The following is a 15,271-nucleotide window of genomic DNA, read 5'->3' on the forward strand; positions in this document are numbered from 1 at the left end:
TTCATGCTTTGCTGTCTTTTTCCAAGATTCAAACGTTTTAGAAGGTGGTCAGTACACAACATTTTTTTTTTCATTTTTCTGCCATTATAGTTCAACTCACGCACAGAAAGTAAACCTAAAATAATAGGTTACTGTAATTAAGATTTTGCATTGCTAGAGGATACATAGCCTTACTGGTCCCCATGTTTATTTCACTCGCACAGAAATACTGATACATTGTACGCATATCATCCTAACACAGGATCGTTCATACAAAAGTTTACAGTTCAACATGCGAAGTGCAAGGTAAATCTTAAAGATACTTCTGTAGTCTACTGGGATACGTATAAAGTCACATTTTAGAGATTATGTACCTCCCTGATCGCCTGTTTTATTCACCCACCCACGATAGTAGAAGTATCCCACAGCAAGCCCATAGGTTATGATACGGAAGTTAATACATGAATGTACTACCAGGTACATGGTATCTTCCAAGTACCTGGTATCCAGGTGTGACGTAATCGGAAGCGTTTGGTGGGAATCGATCAGTAAGGCAACGGAATGTCGGCAGCCGAGTAGGCGACGGTCACGTGATTGATGGCGTAACCAGTCAGAGCAGCGAGCACTTCCTCATCGTAATACGCGCTGGTTGGAATCGCGTATACCTTTAAGACCGTATGGGAGAAACGACAAAATCAAATGATATAGGTCATTGGCAATTTGGAATGGATGCGTGATGAACGAGAGATCTATAGTGGTGGAAGGCATGATATGGCAAACTTGGTTTTATTCATCCATTTATGTCATGTTTGTAGATATGTATCCAGAGATATTTATTTATTCATTTGAGAGAGGTGTGTTTCTCCTATATTAAAGGGAGGGTACAGTATTGGTGGAGATGAGAATTGGGCTTTTAACTTTTTGCAAGATACCAAGAAAACACTTATGATATAGTACAGAGCATACCATTTTAAGAGGAATTCAAAGTTTATTTGATGAAAATCGGGTTTGGAATGGCTGAAACATCCAAAAACAAAGTAAAACAAAGCGGTCGTAATTAAGTGTGGGTCCCACACTTTATTAGAATCGCTCTTTTTTTGGATATCTCAGCCATTTCAAAACCAATTTTCATCAAATAAACGTTGAATTCCTCATAGAATTACATGCTCTTTCATATTTCATAAAAGGTTTCTCATTATCTCACCAAAAAATGTTAGAAACCTAAAATTAGGTCTCAACCAAAACTGTACGATCCCTTTAAAATCAAAATCCTTGCCAGGGATTGTCCTTTCAAGAACAGTAGGCCCTATACATGTACTTGAAAATTTACTCAGCATAGCGTGAGACTGGCAATACGATAAACTAGCACATTATGAAATCTGCCTATTAATTCGCATCAATCATACATGTAACACTAGTAACTGATTTGTTTTGCAAAATCCTGATACGGTGTGATGAGTAGTTGTTGCAAATTATGAGCCCCGCGAAAAACGTAAGCTAGTACCCGACGATTTTCCCTGTATTGGAGGCTGTCCCCGTTCCAAATCCTGCCCCACTCACACACCTATACGGATGTCCGCTAAAAGATGGTACTCTTCTTTTTTATTTGTTTTTTTTTCCTTTTTGTCAGGTTGCCAGGCCCCAAAGTTATGATATTCCAAAAGAATTTACAATAGTTATAATATATACTCATGAATTTTATTACCATGAGGAATATATATGCATCATGTATGTGACTGTATTTATGGGGGGGGGGGGAGGAGGAGAGCGTCGAACTTCACTGGGCTATAAGACCTCCTTACTTATTTTTTTTTTCCATTTCAATGTATAGTATCTTCTGTGTTTTATGTACAATTTCAAACAGTTTATTATTTTACTTCATTCAAAAATTATGTTCACTTCGTCATGTACATGTACATGCATTCTATTTATCATTGTAATCTGGGGGCTTTACGCCTTTTCAAGCAATCGCTTTTTGTAGTCCCCGTTCTCCTCATCAATACTTCTTTTTTTGTTTGCTATGTTGATCTCACAATGTATTTGTTTTATGATGATTGAGATGAATAAACGAATTGAATTGAATTGAAAAGGCATGAGAGAAATTGCCCAAGTCCGCCAAGAAGACTCACCTTTAGAACGTTTGAATTACCGTACACAATATAGAGACTAATGAATGTCGGAAATATATTTTTCTATTCAACAATGGTGTGGTTTGCGTATTGTCACGGGTTTCATAACTGACTTGTGAAAATGAAAGTAACTTATGCCGCTCGGCATTGCATGCCGAATACTACAGTAGGTGGCAAAAATGAACTGTTAAAAAGACTTTGAAAATCTATTCGTTCGTATACAAATTAATGATGCACAGGACAGAGTGGATCGGTGAGAATTCAGGTGCGCGAGTTTTACTTTGGAACTGTTTGAACCTACGAGCGCAGCGAGCGGGTTCAAGACTGTTGTTTCCAAGTTAATGATGAGAGCATCCAATCTCACTGATGCACGAAATAGGCCTGTCTATCGTTCATTTCATAAAATCGGCCCGTAAATTCATGAAATTCAACCTTTTTCCCATCATGCGTCCGATACACCCACAACACTATTATATCATTGTACAAGGCTTGAGCCATGCGTTCGGATTTTACCGGACGCATGGCTCATTAGCCGGGTTCACACGTACAAATTAGCGGGATGACGATCGCGATGCTCATCCCGAGTTTTTTGGCGAGCGTCCACACGTACCAAATTAGCGGGATGGCGATCGCGATCGGTATCCCGCTAATTTGGCGAGCGTCCACACGTACCGAATTATCCCGCTAATTGCCGATAGAGACAACAACAAAGCCTGCAGACTGGGTCACACAGCGCCCTTCTCTATCACTGCTTGCGCGCACTTACCTTTGTCTATTGTCTTTTACGCGTCAGTGGTGTGGTTCGCGCGCTGTTGTTGTTGTGCTCCAAAGAGGTGAAGGACCTCTTCGCAGAGGCCTCGCCGTTGTGATGTGCGCATTGCATGATGGGATGTAAAAACTCGAGATTGTAATCCCGACCGTTCACACGTACCAGCGCGCGGCCAATTATCCCGCTAATTGACGAACCAGCGCAAGATTTCTTGGGATTAGCATCGCGATGCTTATCCCGCTAATTTTCGGGTTTTTTCTGTCCACACGTGCAAAAAACTCGGGATGACGATCGCGATGCAAATCTCGAGATTTGTATCCCGCTAATTGGTGTACGTGCAAGTGAACCCGGCTAATAAAAATCTCACATTTTTGTTTGCTGGCGATGTCAGCACTGATGCTAACTGAAGGCACGTACTCTGGCTTGTTATCCATTTTCCTGTTGTTAAATGAGTTTTGTTTTGTTTTGTTTTGTTTTGTTTTGTTTTGTTTGTTTTTTTTGGTCATAGGCCTATCTTTGTCATACCTCAATTCCTTTGTTCATCATTTTGCTGGCCATAGCCTCGGGATAGTCGTCCGCAGCGAACAGTCCGTCCGTCATGATGTAGAGCACTTTGCGCGCGTTGTCGCGCGAGTGCACAAACATGTTGTTAAGCACGGTTTTTAGCGCCTTGCGTAATCGTGTTTCGCCACCTGTGGACAATAAAAGGTGTATAGGAGTAAATTGTGTAAGTTGTGACATGCGAGAGGCGGAGAGGGGAGAGGCGGCGAGGGCTTTATACTAAATTCATCATAGTGCATTATGAGTTGACCTTTCCTTAGTATGGTTCTTGTGGATCTTGATCCTTGCATACAGGAGAATCGGAGTTCGGAGCCGTGGTCATCTGTTGACAATGTTGTTTCTTCCCTCCTTCCTTAATTTATTATCAATTTTTTGTTCTTTTTTTAACACGGTTGTTTGCCAAAAAACTCATGTAGAGGCATACATCCCCTGTACATGAGGTTTATGGGACACCTATGGTCAGTGAGTCATCTCACATAAAATCATATCGTCTCTAGGAAGCCGTCTTTCTCTTGTGATCAGAACGTCATTGTTGTCATTACACGATCTCCCTAAATATTGTAATGATTAGGTATCCTTAAAGAAAGAATCAAGAAAAGGTTGCAAGTAAATACGACAGCCACTGACGTGACCGGTTTTGTTTTTGTCGTACTATTTCTTGTTCAAAGAAGCTTTTGTTAGTTCTGTAAGACATGGAACCATTAAAAGTATCATTACACGCGATTTACATAGGATTACCTTCATAGGACAGTGCCTCAAGTGTTAGGAGAGATGACTCCTTGGAACCGGATATGACGTCATAGAGGTTGTCATTCATGCGGATGGAGTAGGCGAACGAGTTGAAGAGGACTCGCAGGCCGCCCTCGGCGCGAAAATCCAGGCGATCCAAGAATTGTCTCAGCATGGAGCGTTTCCCTTCGAAAGCTTCCTCACCTTGACTTCCTACGTATCAAATTATTAATATTCATCGATAAAACTTTACTTTGGACTGGCGCCAGAAACTGAATGATAATGATAAATAACATTCATATTAGATGTTAGAGTTTCATACGAGCGTTTCTATGCGCATTGATACAGAACAGAGAAGTTGAATCGTGAAGAGAGAGGGAAAAGATAATCACATTATGCAATACAGAGAAACCTACTTGAAGAAGCAAGTTCCGAGCACACATACGCACACACACACACACACACACACACACACACACACACACACACACACACACACAATACCCTAGAAGAGCTGTGACGTTGATCTTGTGCTTTCGGGAGAGCACGACTCTCCTTTGAATAATGGATTCACTCTCCTCTATAATGCCTTGCACAGATCGTTATCACGTTTATCCAGATTTAAGTTGACCCGCCTACTTATCCACACCCAGTTGTTTGTACTACACCTCAGTCATTTTAACTATAGAGCTACAAAACAGCAAAGCATTTTGTGAGACGGCTGCATATCTGTCTGTCAGTTTTGCCAAACATGAAATTATTCTTGTGGCCGGTCATTAGAAAGTATAATGACCGTTCACTAGTACTTTCACGTCGCGATGCATGGTAGGCCTACGTGAAAGAGCAAGCTTTCATCGTTTTGTTTTTCGGGCTGTCGGGGAATTTTATCAAACAATGCTTCCCATCATTATTTTTTTTTTTGTAAACATAACAATACACATCAATTTGTTTAGAACATTATACATAGGTTGAGAATGATAAGGGCGTTAAGTTGACACTAATGCCATGTAACGTTAGCGTTCGTGGCACTTTAAAGCCCTTGTACAAAATTTTCAGCAGACGCCCGGGTATAATATACGCATCTACACATATATACAGTCTCACACTTGTGTGTGTATCATGTATGCATGTATACGTATTTGCAGGCTTTCTAGGCTTACCATAATTCACGATATGAATGCACATCGTCATGATAATTTATGTAATATGTGCTACGAAATACACCTACCCGAGCTATCGACGAGGAATATCACTTCGATTCCGTCTCCGAAGTGTGTCTGGTAGTTACCGTTGAGGGCGCGCTCTTCGAGAATCTCCGCCTCCGATCTCGGCGTTTCGGCGTGGACTACGCGGTAAATACAGGCATAAGCAGTATGAACAGTAAATCCATCTCCCGAGTACAGTATAACAGATCCAGCCTAATTTGGGGATGGGGGGAGGGGGTTGTGGATACGAATCTTGGTATCCGAGACCATAATATTAGGGGGGGGGGGGAGTGAATATCACCTCTACATGAATCCGGACTGTCACATAGCTGGCTACTTTGCTTTTGTCGTTGTAATAATTTTTCTATGCCCTCAGTCACCTGCATAATTCTTGCTGTTTCATTAATGCAGGAAGCAAACACTCCATCGATTGCACAAACATTGCTTTCGCTAAAATTATGGCACCACCGCTAGCGGGAAGTTGAATGATGATAAGTGGTATTTGGACATGATGTTATTTCTTGTGCGGTATATACCATTATACGTTGCTATCAGAAAAGCATAGACCATCTAGGGCAATTCTGCGACTGTCATAAGGCCAACCAATAGTAATAAAGTAATAAACATATTTCGATGTTTTTCTTCGCTCTTCTGCTGTAATTGGAAGGTGTCTGACTGTACAATTTTAAATGGTAGATCCGTGAAACACATCGGTAGAAAGGTTCGATCATATTCAAGGACTGATGTGCAGTAAATCAAACGAACATATTAACTTATGAAGGCGGGGTGACTTGTTATTATCGATTAATTCTCAGATGTATTTTAAGGTTGATATTTGGATGATAAGGGCATTTGTTGGAAAGCTGATCTAATCCAACCAGACAAAATTAGACAGAGAGGGAGAGAGAGAGGAGGGGGGTGGGAATGGAGGGAGAGAGATTAAATAATAAAACATGAATAACAAGAGCAGTATAACTGCTTGCATTTTTCATTCCTGTCACACACTACCTGTATAAATTATGATGAAACTGTTAATGTACGTTCATTCAACTTACCTACAAAATATTCTCCCCAGTCATACGTGCTCTCTGAAAAAAAGAACAGAAACAGGAAAATGTTATCTTAGCAGGATGTAAACTTCTTATACAGGATGGCAATGACAGTAAGTCCAATGAGGGTTGCATGAAGCATAAACAGTAGGTCTCTTAGATTTGATAACCTTATCAAACATTTGTAATAAACTCAGGAATCGCTACTATATAACCCATATTTGTTTTACTTCCTTTCCTACCAAAAAAAAAAAAAAATGCTGTATAGGTATAAACACAAAATTTCTTTCAAATTACTGTTAAAGTGATATTTCACTACTGTCTCTCTCTCTCTTTTCTCCATGAACTAATTGCATAGATGGATTTTATCGATCGAGACTCTTGAAATTACTCTGCAGACCACTTTGATTGAGCGTTACGTAATGTTTATTTACTTTGTCATTGGTGTTAATTTGAGTACAATGTAATTTGGCTACTGACGGATTCAGAGGCATCTACATGTATATAGTGTCTCGATGGGGCAGAAATATAATTCCAGATCCCATTAGGGACACTTACAGGGGGGGGGGGGGCAATTACCTCCCCCCCCCCCCAAAAAAAAAAAATAAAATAAAATAAAATAAATAAATAAAAAATAACAATTCAGTGATGGGCCAGACAAAATAAAATCAAACGGAAAGATGATTAATGTCACCCAAGTATGGTATAAAAGTATGAAATATGGAATCGATATTGTTTATAACAACTAGGATATAGTGAGTCCAGCAACAACGAGCAAATAAGAACTCGGGATATGTCAAGGGATATCTTCATAAAATTGTTTCATTGGCTTGTCCTGTTTTGTTTTGTTTTTGCTTTTTGGGTGTTTGGTGTTGTTTTTTTTTTTGAGAAAAGTGTATACTTCACTTTAGAATGATTATTTGGGATTGAATTAAAAGAGGCGCTAGAGACCGTGTATATATATTTACTACCAAATGTACCAACAGAAAATTTGATATGATGCCAATATTCTGCCACCGTATCCGAAAATGTGAAACCCTAAATTTTGTTAAGTGTTCTACTCGGTGTCCAACTTCAGTGAAACATTAAGTTTCTTGTTTGTCTGGCTTTCTTATATATAATATCACCAAACATAACATAACATAGCATAACATAACATAACATAAAATAACATAACATAATACAACATAACATAACATAACATAACATAACATAACATAACATAATATAACACAACATAACCAAAAAAAAAAAAAATAGTGAATTTCTCCTATCTATATAGATACCGTGGCAAGTCCCGCATGTAACCCGACAGTTGTGTCTGATGAAGGGGTCGTGACACTCGTCGGCTTCGACTCGCTTGCACCTTCTCGGCTTCAGGTCACGACAGTCATCTAAGCAATACCATACCACGTACACATACACACACACACACACACGCACGCACACACACACACACACAGGCACACACAGGCACACACAGGCGCACACATTGCCCAGTAAATACAAATTAAAAATAAGTTCAGTAAAATCACATTAAACACAGGTCATGGTCTCAAAATTCTATTAAGCATTGCATTTGTGTCTGTGTGTATGTATGTGTGTGTGTGTATGTGTGTGTGTGTATTTATGAGTGTTTTATATACAATTAACTGTGTATTCATTTAAGGAGGGCTGGGGGAGTGGGCTGAATGTTACGTTTTTGTTTCCCAGCTGAAAATAACACGATAACCTAATATGCAGAGCCTGTTTAGATCCAAGTCGAAATACAATACTATTCAATCTTTATATTTCAGAATTTGCTGAAAACTCTGTTTACCAAGATTATGTCCATATTATTAATATTGCAATAAGTGCACTAAAGATGAAGCAACAATCATATAGCTTTTGTTCCGCCTTATCTCAACTGGTATTCGTGTTGTGATTTATTGGCAGTGCCCAATGTTTCCACTGGTGCCATTTTCATATCTACTGCTGATAGCCTATACATTATACACGGCTGGCTGTATTAAGGGTAATAATCAGCTTGATGCTCAAAAAGTCTACGAGGAATTCAAAGCAACCAGATATTGCCAACACGAAATATCATATCCAATTTGATTTGCTCAATCGAAGTCTTAGTCACACACACACACATACACACACACACACACACACACACACACACACACACATATGGGCAACTAGTTTAACTCAGACAAATCCACCACCACAGAATTATGATTAATGGATGCAAGGAAAATTTGCATGTCTGAATAACGAGCTGAAAGAAATGATATACACGAAATGCATTAAGACTAATAATTAGCTTGATGCTCGAAAAGTTTGCGAGGTACATCTATAGCTAGACCACCTAGATAATAATTGTCAACACGAAATGTCATATTCGATTTTGATTAGCTCAATCCAAGTCTTCAATCTCTCATGCACACACACACACACACTTGTAAATATTATACATATAATTTCTGGATTATATAAGCCTATACTATGTATATACGTATGATATGTAATATTCATATGCATAGATAATCATGTATATAATACAAATGCAATACATTGCATGTATATGCATTTGTGTATGTGTGTTGGTGTGTATGCTATCATCATGCCCTGGGTAAGTGACTGTACGAAATGCTATCAGTACTAAATGAACACTTACTGATTATCCTCTGCCCTGGAGTATGTCATTAAACGACAGGGAGAGATGAAATTCAAACGTCGCGCACGGAAATTTATTCGTATATAATAAAGGCATCGTTATCAATCGCGTTCACTTGTAATCGCACGTCACCGAACTTAAGCCCAGATCCAAGAGTGCAGAGGAGAGTAGCAATAATTTGTTTTAATAAGGCTGGATCCCCAGAACAGATGTTAAGAATACCTCACACTAACACGACTGATCGAACCGACTTTACATCTGAAATAAATCAGAAAAGCCTCAGATTAAACACGCTTATTTATTTCAGATCCAAAGTCGGTCAGTCGTGTGATCAAAAGTCGTAGTGTGCGGTAGGTTATAGTACAATGTAATTAGAATTGAAGTAATATATTTTCTAGGGTAGATAAATGACTTCACTGTCGAATTAAGTCATACATCAAAAATATGATATTTGGGTACTAGTCAACGCTTGATTTTCCATCTCCCAGGTAAGTGGAGGACGCCTTAGTCACCCCCACTAGAGAACATGATTAATTGATGAAGGAAAACGTTCATGTCTGAATAATTGACGAGCTACAAGAAATTATAATCTTTCTCCAGTGATTCTAGACTAGAGGACAACATGTGTGATGAACTTTTCACCCCCAGCTAAAAGAGAGAAACAACTTACAAGAGAAAGTTGTGTCTAAAAAGACCAAGCTTACCCGCGCATCTTGTACCGAATTTATCATTGGGGCACTGGCAATAACAATGTGTGGCGTTGCTGATCAGTGTTCCATTATTTAAACAGGTCAACGTGCAGACGAACCCGGGAGAACCCGGTCCAAATTTCTCTGCATATAATGAAAGAAAAGTACAGTGAAAGCATTAGAAAAGGATTAGGTGTAAATGTTATTCGTCTATAGCACATGTATTGTATTCTGCGTTGACGAATCAGCAGACGCGATAATTTCATGATCTCGACACAGGTCTATTGCAACGCGTCGATCCCTATCTTGTCACACAAAATATGCAAACTCTATAGGGCTGTGATTTGGCCCAGTCCTGTTGCGCGTCTATATTACCTCCAGATTCAAAGGACCCGGGTTCGAGTCGAGTCTAAGTGAGCAATGTTGGGTGTAATCATATCGCCCCTCTAGTAAGAGGCAATAATAGAGGTCCTGTGTGTGAGAGAGTCACAACTCATGCAGGTAGCAAGAGGCAAAACACTCAATCCCTCGGACAGGACATAAAAATGTTACTCCCGTGTGTGAGAGAGTCACAACTCATGCACGTAAAAGATCCCTCTTCATTTTATTCATCGCAAAGTGCAAGGTGTTTAACTCGGTCTCCAACTGGAGACCATGGAAAACAGATAGTGCAGCTGAATATGGGCTATCAAGCCATCTTCTTTATAAATGGAAAATGAAACAAATGAACAAACAAACAAACACTTCATCTTCTAAAAGCGTATGTAGGATGGATTTTGAAGGAACAATGATTATTTAAAGTAAAATATATGTATGATACCCTTTCAGGCAATTAGCTAACTTACCTCTCAGACTTGTTTCATCATTTCAGGTAAAAACTCATTGCAGAAGAACAAGATATTCACAAAATAGTAGAGTCATATTACCCTTAGTTAGTACTGAGATTTGAAAAGGGTGGTTTCATTTTCTGGAGTAATCTTGTGGAACACATTACCCACGCACATGCATATTATACGAAATTCGTAATAGTAAGATTATAACAGCTTCTGTATAAAGCCTACTTAAATCATGCTGTTGAGTGACATTCATTTGTACTTGACAAATTCTTGGTGTTTCTTTTTTTTTTCAAATTGTATTGGTACTCTTATTTTTTTTCTGATATGAATAAGACCCAGTGGGGGAACAGTGCTCAGATCACTGAAGTGGCTACCCTGTGTTAAAAAAAAAAAAAAAAAAACTAAGCGAAAATAATGATTCTAGGATAATAATATTGATAACAACAACAGCAATGATAAATGATAATGACGATGATAGTAAATGATAATCCTCAGAATCAAAATAAAAATCATGTCAGAGAGAGGGAGATACATGGATAAATGGAAGGGAGAGAGAGAGAGAGAGAGAGAGAGTGTGTGTGTGTGTGTGTGTGTAGGTAAGAGAAGTCTATATGTATGTGAGATTGTTATCTATTTTTGACTTATTTTCTGTCTGGATGTCTACAATTTTCTTGTTTGTCAAAAGGCTGTCCATCGATATGATTTTTTTTTCGTTCATATTTATGGACAGATATAATCCACCTCTTGACTCCCCTCACGTCTTGTGTAACACGAATTTTTCCCCCTCTTTCATGACCTGGAAAAGTTATATAGTCCGGCTCCCAGGGTAGTTTGGATTGACGCGTTATGATCGGCTATCATCCAGGCTCTCAACGGCGTAATCTGGGATTTTCAGCAAAGCCTTAATATGACCGAGTATTGGAAACGTTGTTTGGGATATGAAGCTCGCATACTTAATGGGGAGAAATCGAGTTTATGGAGTGTGTCTTAGCAGGCAGTACTATTTATACTCCTCATTAACATGGAGTCTTCTGGATTATGATATGCCTAGCTTGGGCAATGTCTGTTTGTACAAATGGTAAAGATAATTTTAATGCTTTACAACTATTCCCCTTTCCATCTCTCACGGCCACCCCCTCTCCCGCTTTCTCCTCTTTTGCAGCAAGCTGTTTACAAAGTATATTCTCCCTGCCTTTTTACTTTTTTTTTCGTCTTGTAAACAGAAGAGGAGTAGTATGAGTTAGCTCCATGCACTTCTAAAGTCATCTCTTTTCTCATACGTATCACTTTGCCATGCCAATACCGCAGCAATTTAAAAAATGTATCGGTCTTTTTCTAATCGGGATTTCCAGAAAGGGGTTTTAAGGGAACAAATAGCAATTATCTCATTGCAATCAATAAGACTTCATGCCATCACGTATTTCGACGGAACGATCGAGCGAACAAGTATAGTTCATGGCACAATTTGATACATTTTGACATTAAAATGAAGCGTTTTTCTATATACTCCAGTGTTATAGCGGAGAAGTTGAGATTTAATATTTGCGAAGCAAACGGATTGAATATTTTGTTCGTGCGGGAATGGAACTAATTACACATCTGCACATTTCTCTTCCCGTCTATCATGTCGAGGATCCTCCGAGAATACAATTACCACCGATTTTTCCTGAATGTTATTACCACTGAAGTGGCTCGACTCAGGACACTACTCGTACCGATTTTCTACAACGTCAACCGCACTATCAGTCGCTTCCCAATAGGCAGACAAAGTCATTCTGTTCAGAATTAAATCGGATGAAGAGCCAAGGAAAAAAAGAGAGGGGGAAGAGAGAGAGAGAGAGAGAGAGAGAGATAAAGAGAGAGAGAGAGAGAGGGGGGGAGAGAGGGAGAGAAAGATGGGGTGAGACGAGAGCTACAGAGAAGGTCCTGAGAGAAGGAGAAAAAGAGAGGCGGGGGATAGAGGGAGATTTGGGGAGGAATATGTGAAATAATCCGCACAAATTCTGCGAGATTTGATTGTTTGAATCACCTCCTAAATGAAGTGGGTTTTCATGTATAAGACTAAGATGAACACTTGAACAACAACAACAACTACAAAACCGCTGCTGGCTATTTCGGTTTTTTTTTTCATATTGAGAGAGAGGAGAATGCAATCAAGATGGTTTAAGAGAGCGATCTCACTAAAATCCCGACTGCAACGATAAAAGTGACAAGGTGTTCCAACAAGTATTCATCAAAGATACCCCAGGGTATAGGGGTTCAGTGGAAAGTAGCACTTGTTTTCACTGGGTTTTTCTTGATATGATCAATTTGAATAAAAGACTTGTTTTCTTGAAGCTCTTAAAGGAAAATTCCTTTTTGAATTCATCAACTTTTGTTACATAAATTAATGCAAGTAGGAACGCATCTGTCATATTTGAATTCATTGGAACGCGACGCGAGAAAAGGGCCCTTAGCGCTGTAGCGCACAAACACCATAAAAAGGAACAGAAGTATAGATAGATATATCTAGACACATCAAAAAGTGGCCGGATTTGGACATTTTTTAAATATCAAAATAGGGATATATAGGGGTGGAATTTCACGAAACGGTTTGCATATCTAAATAAGTCAGAGTCTATTCTAAAATGTGGCAGTAAAAACTCATTTTCGGTACTAAGCATGCCCTCAGGGCCCCCTTTTCGCGTTGCGGCCCATTATTATAAAAGAATATCGTAATCCTATGTAATAACGATGATAATAATAATAATAATAATAATAATAATAACAATAATAATAATAATAATAATAATAATGATAATAATAGTAATGATAATAATAATAGTAATTATAATGATAATAATAATAATAGTGGCTACTTGTATCGAGCACAGGTCCATCTTTCGTACCCATGGCTCTTCAAAAAAAAATAAAAAGATAGATATGTTCAAACTTGACAATAGAGAAGAAAACACACAATGGGACATCCTACCACATATCCCACACATCGCACGACAATTCTTGTAGACACTCTGCTCGCTGTAGCACTGGTCACGAGTGAAGAATGACCCTCCTTTGACCTTGGTGACGTCATACTCACAGCGTCTCAGCTTGTTTTCACACATAACTGATGTTGAAGGAAGATTGAAGAAAAGGGTGAGTAAAGATCAGACACCACCACCACAACATTGATAAAGCCCTTCACTCCGACGCCTTGGACAGACCACAAATTTTCTTGAATAACTTTTCAACTCAATTCAAAGGTTTTATGTTCACTTCTTTCAACAGAATGTACAAAAGTATACATTCGACATGAATTTTTAAGGAATGATGCATAGTTAGCAAGGAATAACATGTACATGTCGGTAGTCATTACAAAGTGAGGCATTTTCATACAAACATACATTCTGTGAAAAAAAAATGTGAAAACTTTTTTTAACCATTAAGCATGTTAAGGAAGTGAGTTCAGTTTTATGGTAATGTAAATATAAAGCCTTTGTCAAAATCTTCAGCAACGTTGTTGAAATGAAATATGGCATGTTATAATTATCCGATAGTTAGCTACGTTGACTAAGTTTTTTTTTCAAATTTGAGTGTAGGGACAACTATTGAAACATCACTACATCTTTTATTTGAGTGTTTGATAAAATCGTTCCGTCTCTCTTTTTCTTCATTTCAAAATGCATTATTAAAGTAAGTCTTCAAATTTAAATAACGCGAGCTCATTCACACTGTATCCGTTCATGACTTTTCCCCCTCTCTATCTCTCTCCCTCATTCAGCACAAAATCATAATTTTCCTCAAATCAACCGGAGAAACTCTGTTTTCACGATATTATCGTTTTTATTTTGATGCGACAATATTCCTTCCACACGCCCACTGAAACACTCATCGATTCTGTTGTTGACTAAAGAGGGAACTTGGAGCACATTCTCAAACCCAGAGTGATCCTGCAGAAATAGTAACCATAGCAACCTACGTAAGAACACGTCGCGGTAATAATACGACTATACTCACCCTCACACTGTTCGCCCTCCCATCCTTTGGCGCACAAACAACGGCACTCACTGTCCGTATCGATCATAGTTCCACCATTCACGCAGTCCTTCAGGCACACTAGGGGGTCGGGGATCAATACCCAAAGCAAAGCAATAATAATTGCATCTCATCATAATTGTTATATAAAAAAGAACACGCTTTCATGTTTAAACTATCTAAAAACAAATCGATTGACACTGTGCGATAAACAATACACTATAGTACATTGTACTTAGCTGCAACAATGAATACAACATGATAACAGATGAGTGAATGCCCCGGTAAATATTTTAAACAACAAGAATGTAATACATAAAACCTGCAGAAAAACATAAAATACAAGTGTTTTTTGACTTGAAATTGTCATCTTGCAATCGAGGAAGACGTGAAGACTCTCCATTTATGCAGAGTTTCCCCTTCTTTTATTATGTCTTGTCATATTCATCGTTTCTGTCTTGTATACACTGCCTTTGTGTTGTCCTCGGCGTTTTAGTCGAGGTTTAAGTTTTTAATTGTATGTGTACGGGGGCGGATCCATGATTTCCGTAAAGGGGAGGCGCCTTTACAAAATTAAAGGGGGCGCGAGAGCCCCCCTTCTTTTTATTGATTTTGTTTGAACAAAGAATAAAGAGGGGGCGCGCTCCCG

The 15,271-nt window shown here is 38.8% G+C and overlaps 1 pseudogene; it reads right to left on the reverse strand.

Annotated features, from left to right (window-relative positions):
• Positions 1–524: 524 nt before the first annotated feature.
• LOC139742292 (uncharacterized) overlaps positions 525–15,271 on the reverse strand; it is a 29,334-nt pseudogene continuing 14,587 nt past the window's right edge.

Source organism: Diadema antillarum, unplaced genomic scaffold (genome assembly GCF_040938485.1).
Source record: "Diadema antillarum isolate AM-2024a unplaced genomic scaffold, OU_Dant_1.0 seq00000994_RagTag, whole genome shotgun sequence".
Taxonomy (NCBI): domain Eukaryota; kingdom Metazoa; phylum Echinodermata; class Echinoidea; order Diadematoida; family Diadematidae; genus Diadema; species Diadema antillarum.